A 7,731-nucleotide genomic window follows, 5' to 3' on the forward strand; every position below is an offset into this window, starting at 1 on the left:
ATTCTATCCCTATTTGAAATAGCTAGCAGCGACTAGACATGTGGATTCCATTAAATGACTTTTGATCATAATTTGGTCATCAAAATGTAAAGAGCTCATGAGAAAACACACAAACACTAATGTTATATCAGTGTTTAAACCCTTAGTGAAATAAAGCTTGTCCAATCTTCAACAACAGCTCAAAACATATTACTTTAGCACCGCATAGCATGCGGTCCATCCTGTGAGATTGGTCTTTACTCATCAGTAAACACATGAAATTATCAAACTCATAAAAAGACATATTGTTCACCTAGACTCTGTCCCTAACTGTGCCAGACCTTATTATTTTGCCCATGTCCATTTGAAAAGATCTAGTTTCCTCTAGCAGCAGCTTAGAATGGCAGCCTCACAGCGAGGGGGGTTTTTCTTTGTTCCACGTGGCTCACACCAAGTGAAAGGCTTCTTTAGGTGGTTTTTACTTCCAGTAACTTTTATAAGTTCTGGAACTAAAAATGTGTTGAAATTGACCCGTTTTGATGCAGTTCAGTTATGGATCCAGCCAGATGCTTATGAGGCTCTGCTTCAGCTGCTCAGATGTTTCAAAATGTGCTGCAGGACCTTGTGATGTGCCTTGATGTGCATCAACCATAGACTTTGCATGTAAATCAGGTGCACAAATCATGTTTGGTCTGATTATAGCATAACAGATAAAAAACCCCACTGGAATAGTTTACTGTTTTGTTATATGTTAACCAAGCTTCTAGTAATTTTTCTTGCTTTTGTTTGACTAATGAGCAAACAAAGCAATGCTCACAGCTGTGGTTTAAAAAAAAACATAGCAGGCAGTTAAGGACAGACTGACATACTACATCGCAAATTGCCATTACAGTAATCATTGTTCTAAGTTTACAAGGAGTAAATAGATGGCTCATGTAACCAACATGAAAATAATAAAACTATTTGAGGTGATGTCTGTAGGCTGTTTGGTAATTTGCATAATTTCCCATAAATAATTTTAAATATAACATAAAATGTTTTAACAAATAGCAGCTAGACTATTATTCTCAGTTCATCATTAGGTTTCTCCCCTAAAAATCAATAATTTTTTTAATATATCCATGTGTCTTTAAGTTAGACTGAGGTCACTGGTAATGAAAATGAATCTACCTCAGTTTCTGCTGCCTCACCGTGCTAAGTTGTGTCTCAGTTGTGGTTTTTCTGTTTGTTGTCAGGACTTCCTGAGTCGCCCTGCTCTCTTCAAGGAAACATCGTCCTTCCTGTGATGGTCACTAGCATCTCACTTTTTCTAGTGATTTTGCTCTTTCTGTTGAAAAACCACCAAGGTCAGAGATTACTTAATCATACCTTCTTTTTTGGATAAAGGGAGACATGAATACAGTCCATGTTAATCTTAAACATAGACATTTTATTTCAAGATGTATCTAAATGTGTCTTGTTTTTCTCAGCAGAGAAATGCGAGTTTTCAGTAGCGCTGTATACTGGAATAAGCAACAAACAAGCATGCAGAACAAAAGGTAAACGGAAACACAATCAGAATGTGACGTAGCAGTGTTTCCGTTTTTAAGCAAGCCAAAAAGAAGGTCCTTAAGAAAAAAAAAAGGCCAACAAAAAACAAAAAAAGGTAAAGAAAAAACAATGGTTTCAAGGTTTGAACAACGTCCACAAGCCTGAATGCAAAAAAAGAAATAAAAAGGTTAATGTAAAAGAAAGAGAACATTGCATAAAAATCCAATCAGTTGTTTCTTTTAATTTGAAGGATTACAAATAATAGGGCTGCTCAGTGGTGCACTGAGTAGCACTGCTGCCTTAAAGCAAGAAGGTTCTGGGTTTGATTCCCGGCCCGGGGTCTTTCTGCAAGGGGTTTGCTTCTCAGGGAGAACATGCATGTCGCCAAAGCGACCTGTCCAGGGTGTACCCCGCCGTAGACAGCTGGACATAGGCACCAGCACCCCTTGTGACCCCACTTGGGATAAGCGTGTAGGAAAATGGATGGATGGATTACAAATAATGTAAACCCAAACTGTGGAGAAAAAAAAAAAAAAAAAGATCCTTAATGGAAACTTATGGTGTCACACCCTAATCATGCTATCAAAACACCTGCACTACAAGCCAGCACACAGATAATTACTTTAGCTTAATGTAAAGCCAGTCATGAACAAGAGACAAGATCAGAAGCATCTTATCTAAGGAGAAAATGGACTGAAATGTTGCTCAGTGATCCAATAAACTAAATTCTTTAATTTATTTGGAAATCAAGGTCCTAAGAGTCTGGAGGAAGAGTGAAGAGACGCAAAATCCACCCTGCTCTTGGGTGTCTCTTTAGCATGTGACGTCATCTGAGGAAGTTTGTCCGAAGTCAGGCCAGCCAAATATCAGAATATTTTACAGCTCTCTGTGGTTCTCTCTGCTGAAAACCTATATGGAGAAGCTGATGTTATCCCTGCCAAAGGTAGCAAAAGCTATTCCAATGACCGTGGTTTTCCATTTCATTATTGTCCGGCAAACTCCTATAACCTAAACTGATACAAAATCTACAGATTACTCTAACAAAGAAGGTGAAAAAACACCAGTTCACAAAAGGCAGATGGTCTGAAGGCAGTCATTAAAGTAATCTAGGTTCCATTATATACAGTATAGAGGGCCAAAGGATGTTTATCTCTAAGCTTGAGTACTTTGATACAGTAAGCCCAACCAAGTACTGGGCATACTTCTCAGAGACCCGACTTTTGTGCTTAAAACTTCCTTTTTTCATTGCTCTAATGTAATATTCTCTTATAGACATTGATTCTTGGGTTTTCTTTGCCTGTAGGCCATCATCAGAATAAGAAATAGAAGCTTGAATTATTTAGCTCTTTGTGAATCTCTTTTTGATATGACTGGCAAAAAAACAACAACCAATAACCCCAGCTCTTCTATGCAGTACTAATTGTTGAGAAGTACTGTACCAGCGAATCACTTAATACAGTTTTACTTGTTAGTTTTTGATATATATATATATATATATATATATATATATATATATATATATATATATTCTTTGTTTTTCCAGGTCATTTCCAGAGCAGCCACTCCTCTGTATCATCCACCAGGGTCGTATACAGACCTGTCCTCAGACGTGGACAAGCACGGCCAAGGGTTTGGACATACAAAGCCTAGAGAAACGACAGGAGTAGACAGAAAACTAGTGTGTCTCATTTCCTAAATGTCATTTAACTGTTCACAAGGGTAACTGAAACCAAATAGTTTTAAGTTTAATGAATATTAAATATTGAAATTTATTATTTAAGGACAGATCATAAACACACTGGTTGCGGTGTTATTACAGAATTTTAGCTGATTCCGCATCAGTTTAAAGTCAATAAGGAATATTGGTGTTAATATGTGGCAGAATGAATTAAACCATGAATAAGCTGAATAAAATAATCTCTGTTTAGGCATCATCGTAGTTCTAGAGTCAATATATTTAGAGAAGAAAACAAAATAGATATCTGATGATCCAGGAAAGGCTGGATTGGGAATATCTGTGGTTTATGTGTCACCTATAGAACGTTTATCACTGTATGTATAAGTAAATGTGAAAGTGAAAATATGAGCAGTAAGTTATTTGGTGCCTTGTCTGAAAGTCACTTTTAACTTCAATGAGTGCAATAAATAAAATATATTAATCATGAATTAGGTTAATTTTTTCATCATCAAACAAAGTTTTTCTAGCATTAGCACCAATTATAAGACTCTAAACTTATAAAGACCAAGGTTGAGCTTTTCAGGCAAAACTGCTCTTAAAAAGATGTATTTGATGTTAGAGCTAAATCTGAAAATCAAGCAGCAGTTAGCGAAAATGGTTTAACTGGGGGATTTCTTCTTTATTTTTAAAATGGATAATGTTTTTAAGTCATCAACTGAATTATGCTAACTTGAGTTCAGACATTTCTTTTGAACAGCAACTGGAGACCATGTTGATTGAAATACTTTCTGTATTATTTTCTAGTAACATGATCATGAGGAAGCCCTTCCCTTGGACATATGTTTGAGTTTTTTTCTAACTGGACAAGGTCTTACATAAAAGAAAATCATAGCGCAAAAATAAATTACACTAAGTTTGCCAAAAAAGATGAAAACAATATCAGGTCATTTATTCATATTTCAAAGTGTACTTTTAGTTGAGGTGATATTTCTATAGAAAGCTGTACATCTTAAACAGGAAGTTGTGGTTGCTGTGACAGCAGAGGAGCAGCTAACATTCAGGCAATTATTCAGCCTGTGGGCAGAATGACAATCACTGTTTTACGTGTTGTTGTTGGTAAGAGCTTCAAAGAAATATCCTCTCTATCGTAAAGAACTACTAAATTATGTCTCACTTTTTTTAATTATTTAAATCCTGTTATCTGAGCACATTTCCTTGTAGATTTCAGCTTTCCTAATGAGAAATATGTAGTAGGAAAACATCCAAGCCTTTTATTTAGACTATTATTCATTTTTTAATGCAAGAAAAACATGCTGTCTGTAATGCGGTCCACATCACTGTGCTTCCTAATACTACAGTGGCAGAAGAAAAGTAGTTTAATTTTCTTTGTAAAAGATATTGATATAGTCACAGGAATGAAATGAAAGTTAAATGAAGTGAAAGATAATTTAAACAGTTTCGCTTTTCCATAGTAATAATTCTTGTCCCAAAAGGTCAGTTTGTCCCTCCAGCAGCAGTCCATCCAATTCAAATCCACTTTGTGCTTTCAATTGCTTTCTAAATTCATATCATACCCACGTAGTTAGATCATTGCATGTCTATATCTACACATGGTTTTAGTTAAGTTATGGACATACAACCCTATATTGCCAAACGTTTTCTCTCACCTGCCTTGACTCACATATGAGCTTAAGTGACACCCCATTCCTAATCCAAAGGGGTTCAATATGATAGCGGTCTTACCCTTACACCCTTGCTCCACAGCAACCGTTGTCAACACTGTGGACTTTGTGAACCAAAGAATTGACACATATGAGTTATTTTAGATGATCCTCAGGCCAATATACACTATCAATTTTCAATGTGTAGCGATTGACTCAGCAGAAAGTAGGTGATCTCGTCTCACTGTATACTTCAGCATCTACTGACCTCAATTTATGGTGGCCTACCGCTTTGTGGCTGCGTCTCTGCCATTCCTAAACATTTTCCATTTTCTTATGATACAGCAGACAGTTGACTGTGGAATATTTAGTGAGGAAATTTCCAGACTGCATTTATTGCTCATGTGGCATCCTATCACAGTTCCAGGCTGTAATTTACTGAGCTCCTGAGAGTGACTCATTCTTTTATCTATCTATCTATTTTTATAACAGTCTCAATGGCTAGGGGCTGGATTTTATCCAACTGTGGCCATGGAAGTGTTTGGAACACCTGACTCCGTAATTTGGTTAAGTGAGCAAATATTTCTGGGTATATAGTATATATGCAATTATTTCTCAGGCACTATGCTCATGGATTATCTTTTTCATTTGACCTGAAAACAAGGTAACTGCAGAGGTAACTGTCAACATCAGCTGTCTTTAATAATCTCACCTTCTATATTACACAGGCTTATTCAGCTTCAGTTTTGAAGTCTTTTTAAACGATCCTTTGGTGTTTAATCTGGTGTGAGCTTTATCTAGAATTGTGTTCCTCTGTTTGAATTCTCCCCTGTTGTTTTTATTTTTACTAAATATTCTCCTTCAGCATTTGAAAAACAACCTGTTGATAACAAAATAGCTTTTTAAATAAATTTAAATTTGACTGTTACATCGCCCCCTGTTGACAGCAGTACGTATCACTGTTTTTAGTCAATCAGTTGTTGATGATTAGAAGTGACCTGCTGGTACTGAAGTGTATGACATGCCTGGAAGAAGGGATTTAAATGTTAACTATGTAGAGGCATGTTGAAGATACAACGGACAAGCTGCTAGTGATATCAGTGGCCAAGCATGCGTTATTTGCAGATAAGGGGCCACAAATTAGATTAGATTAGATTAGATGAGCTTTATTGATCTCACAGCGGAGAAATTCACTCGTCACATATTGACTTAGTAATAACAGAAGGTGCAAACAAGGAGGAAAAAAGGTGCATTAAGAATAAACAATATATATACAGTATATCAAGATAAATAAGGATTAGGGTGCAAGTGTACAATTTCCCAAGGGCTGCACTTTGGACACCCATGCATTTAAGTGTGTAAAAATATCATATATCTTTCAAAATATCAGTAAGTTCACACAAAATTCTGATGCACAATACATTGCCCATTACAGATCAGAATATCAGGATAAAGGTGCTGCTGAAGATCCTGAGTCATCCAGGTCAGAGCCATAAAAAAAAAGGTAATAAACAAACCACTGGACTTTGTTTTTCAGGTTTGAAGATGTTTCGCTTCCCATCCAGAAAGCTTTCTCAATTCAAAAGGTCTGAAGTAGTATTTAATTATGTCTCGCCGTTATACTCTGCTGTGTGTCGACAAGATTAAATGCACAAACATCGCCATACCATAAGTTGCTGAAATCTCTGAAAAACTCAAGAGGATTTTCTCCAAACACAAAATAACAGTACATTTCAAACCAAACAAGAACCTTAAACAGAGACTAGGGCAACCTAAAGACAAACCCCCCAAACCAAATATGATTGGAGTGGTGTATTTAGTTTAATGTAGTGAGGAATGCTCTGATCTTTATATTGGAGAAAGCAAACAACCTCCCCACAGATGCATGGCCCAACACAGAAAAGCGGCCTCCTCTGGAAAAGACTCTGCTGTACATCTACACCTTATTGACAGAGGACATTCTTTTGAGGACCAGAATCTTCACATTTTGGACAAAGAGGACAGGTGGTTTTAAAGGGATGTAAAGGAAGCCATTTACGTTAAGAGAGAAAAAACAAACTTAAACAGAGGAGGAGGACTCAGATTCCAGCTCTTGAAAACCTATAACGCTGCGTTAGAGTTGATTCCTTCCTACTATCATCTAAATCCTCATCGCCATTTAGGCAACCAAAACATCTCTCCTGGTCAGCCAGGCCAACAATGACCCTAAAGATTTCCTTTTCAGAGGCATGGACCAGGATCGGGTACTGCAGTCCAATAACAACCTCAACGACTCCCTATTAAAAAGTGGTGGACCTGTTTTTGGTTGGCTGTTTTCTAAGCCCTTTGGCTTTTGTTGGGCTACTCTAAAAAGCCTGGAGCTCAACACTACTTCAGACATTTTGAATTGAGAAAGCTTTTTGGATGGCAAGCAAAACGTCTTCAAACTTGGAAAACAGGATCCAGTGGTTTGTTTTGAACAATTTTTTTAATAAGGATAAAGGGGAATACAGAACAGTTTTAATGTCTGACAGCAGTTCTAACCATTAGTGACGACTGAGTTATTCCAACAGAAAAAACACGAGTTGAAAAAACTATACGATTAAATTGCACGTATTTTTCAGTTAAGAGCTTTTTGTATTTTTACTTTAGTGATTATGTTTTGCATATAAAATATCTCAGAGGTAAAACATATTTATATCTTTAAATTTCTAAAGCATCCATAAAATACTTTCTGAAATATTTATCTTTAAACGTTGTCCCCCATCTGATCCTCTCTGTTCGCTCCTTCATCTATCTACAGAAACAAGCACCCAGACTTCTACAGGAGGTCAGACAATTAAAACCTGATAATTTCTGGCTTTATCTTTAATGGCAAACCTCGATCAGAGTTTTAAACAAACA

This window comes from Cyprinodon variegatus, unplaced genomic scaffold (assembly GCF_000732505.1).
Source record: "Cyprinodon variegatus isolate N-32 unplaced genomic scaffold, C_variegatus-1.0 Scaffold964, whole genome shotgun sequence".
In the NCBI taxonomy this organism is placed as follows: Eukaryota; Metazoa; Chordata; class Actinopteri; order Cyprinodontiformes; family Cyprinodontidae; genus Cyprinodon; species Cyprinodon variegatus.